Source organism: Gobio gobio (genome assembly GCF_949357685.1).
Source record: "Gobio gobio genome assembly, chromosome: 19".
Taxonomy (NCBI): domain Eukaryota; kingdom Metazoa; phylum Chordata; class Actinopteri; order Cypriniformes; family Gobionidae; genus Gobio; species Gobio gobio.
Window position 1 is genome coordinate 49,410,441 of NC_137112.1, and position 3,169 is coordinate 49,413,609.

A 3,169-nucleotide genomic window follows, 5' to 3' on the forward strand; every position below is an offset into this window, starting at 1 on the left:
GCATAATTCACAATTTTTGAACAGTTGGTTAGAATGAATTATAGTTGATTGATTCTAGAATCCATTACGCCGCCAACTATACTGGCAGTTTTATAGTTTCATAGGCCTGGAATAATTTCATATTTTTTATAATTAAAATATTATATTTAGAACATAAATCTAAAAATCTCATGACATTATTTGGGCAATTGTAATTACAGTGTAAGTGGATTTTGATAAATGTTAAGATGGATTTTGTTGATATTGATTTCTTTTATTTCTATAACAGTCATAGTGTATCGTGGTAAATAGTGTAATGACTTAAAAAGATGGTCAACAATATGTAACGTTACTAAGAGTTGTGCCCTAAAAAGTAAGCATGCAATTTTGAGAACACCAAGGAAAGCGCACGTTCTTTAGTCTGTTTGGATCCTTCAAACACAAGTTTGCACTGCCTGTTTGGTTTACCTGTTTAGCCTACGCGTTAATAACGTGCATTTTGTCCGACTCATAGCGCGCGTCCTTGACGCGTGATTTACCATATAAGCGCGCGTTCTTAACGTGCGCTCTGGGGTCACGGAAAACACGTCGGAAGCGCGCGTTTTTTAAATAGCAAATCACGTGTCGAGGACGTGATTGATATAAAAACCCACATCGGAAACGCACGTTTTCCTTGACCCCAAAGCGTTAAGAACGCGCGCTTATATGGTAAATCAGGCGTCAAGGGGTTTTGCGTTTTGCGTTTTGCTGTCAAATCGCACGCTTTTGACGTGTCAGTGCGCAATCAGACGCCCGCCCAAGTGTATATGAACACTTTGTCTCGCCACCGCCGCGCCCACTCGCGATATTCCATTATTATCCAAAATTCTATTATGGAATCTTATGAGGGCGCCTACTCTAGCCTGTTAGTCCTCGAAAATGTTAAATAATATTGAGGAAATACAGAAATTATTTAGAAACGCACAACAGCAGCTACATATAGAAAATATGAAAATATGACCAAGGTGCTGCGCCGCATATAGCGCATACCCACTTTTTGCGCCACTATTTTCAGCCGCTGTGTAATATCATTGCGCCGCTGCACTCATGGGGCGGCTCACAGCTCTTGATTATTACGCAGGAATGAGAGTATAGTTCCTGCCATATCGGCCTAGAACATCACAACTTCTCATTTTCCGTCGGTCTTAGCACACGATGAACTACAGAAGAGTCGAGTTTTAAACAGGAGAAATATGGAAACTCTTTGGTCATTTTTGAGCGAGATGCTAACGGTCTAATCAGATTCAATGATCTATGCTAAGCTATGCTAACAGTGCAGACCCGGAGATCGGCTCAAAACGGTCAAACTCAACTGATTAACTCTAGAGGAGTCGGAGAATGAGCCCCATTTCAATAATAGTGGCGTGTTCCTTTAACGTGAAGACGAGAGACTCATTAGACATCAGAGCCGAGACAGAAAACTCTTCATTCAGTTCAACAGATTAAACACAAATCATGTGCTAGAGAAGATTCCTTTATTCGCTTAAGTGAAAATATATCTTCATACAATCAAAATGCCAAAAAAAAATCAGTATCAAAAACATTTTCAAAACAAGAGTGTGTGTGTGTGGGGGGGGGGGGGGTAGTGTTCTATTGTGCCTAATCCAGATGAAGCGGCTCATCTTTCCCACAGTCAGAAGATGATATTACACAAATACTGTTTTAATTAAATACAAAAAACTGAGTTATTATATAAAGAGTTACACAAAATCTCACACGTTAGAAAAATTAGTGGTCATTAAAGTACCGCTGTGTTCTGTAATCCCTCCATTAATAAACAGGCTTACAAAGATGAGGATGTAGATGTAGTTGTAGATGTTTTTGTAGTTGTAATGTTTTTGTAGTTGTAGATGTTTTTCTAGTTGCATTTGTAGATGTATTTGTAGATGTAGTTGTAGATGTATTTGTAGATGTAGTTGTAGATGTAGTTGTAGATGTATTTGTAGATGTATTTGTAGATGTAGTTGTAGATGTATTTGTAGATGTAGTTGTAGATGTATTTGTAGATGTATTTGTAGATGTATTTGTAGATGTATTTGTATTTGTAGATGTAGTTGTATTTGTAGATGTATTTGTATTTGTAGATGTAGTTGTAGATGTAGTTGTAGATGTATTTGTATTTGTAGATGTAGTTGTATTTGTAGATGTATTTGTATTTATAGATGTAGATGTAGATGTAGATGTAGTTGTAGATGTAGTTGTAGATGTATTTGTAGATGTATTTGTAGATGTAGTTGTATTTGTAGTTGTAGATGTATTTGTAGATGTAGTTGTAGATGTATTTGTAGATGTAGTTGTAGATGTATTTGTAGATGTAGTTGTATTTGTAGTTGTAGATGTATTTGTAGATGTAGTTGTAGATGTATTTGTAGATGTAGTTGTAGATGTATTTGTAGTTGTAGTTGTAGATGTATTTGTAGTTGTAGATGTAGTTGTAGATGTAGTTGTAGATGTATTTGTAGTTGTAGATGTATTTGTAGATGTATTTGTATTTATAGATGTAGATGTAGATGTAGTTGTAGATGTAGTTGTAGATGTATTTGTAGATGTAGTTGTATTTGTAGTTGTAGATGTATTTGTAGATGTAGTTGTAGATGTAGTTGTAGTTGTATTTGTAGTTGTAGATGTAGTTGTAGATGTAGTTGTAGATGTATTTGTAGTTGTAGATGTATTTGTAGATGTATTTGTAGATGTAGTTGTAGATGTAGTTGTAGATGTAGTTGTAGTTGTAGTTGTAGATGTAGTTGTAGATGTATTTGTAGTTGTAGATGTAGATGTAGATGTAGTTGTAGATGTATTTGTAGATGTAGTTGTAGATGTATTTGTAGTTGTAGATGTAGTTGTAGATGTATTTGTAGATGTAGTTGTATTTGTAGTTGTAGATGTATTTGTAGATGTAGTTGTAGATGTAGTTGTAGATGTATTTGTAGATGTAGTTGTAGATGTATTTGTAGTTGTAGTTGTAGATGTATTTGTAGTTGTAGATGTAGTTGTAGATGTAGTTGTAGATGTATTTGTAGTTGTAGATGTATTTGTAGATGTATTTGTATTTATAGATGTAGATGTAGATGTAGTTGTAGATGTAGTTGTAGATGTATTTGTAGATGTAGTTGTATTTGTAGTTGTAGATGTATTTGTAGATGTAGTTGTA

At 34.9% G+C, this 3,169-nt stretch overlaps 1 protein-coding gene across 1 annotated transcript in view; it reads right to left on the bottom strand.

The window, feature by feature from the left end:
* Positions 1 to 1,860: 1,860 nt before the first annotated feature.
* tax1bp3 (Tax1 (human T-cell leukemia virus type I) binding protein 3) overlaps positions 1,861 to 3,169 on the bottom strand; it is a 9,752-nt gene continuing 8,443 nt past the window's right edge. The window contains exon 4 of the mRNA XM_079844254.1: positions 1,861 to 3,169. This exon is cut by the window's right edge and continues 2,140 nt beyond it. The gene's annotated coding sequence lies outside the window, so the exon portion shown is untranslated.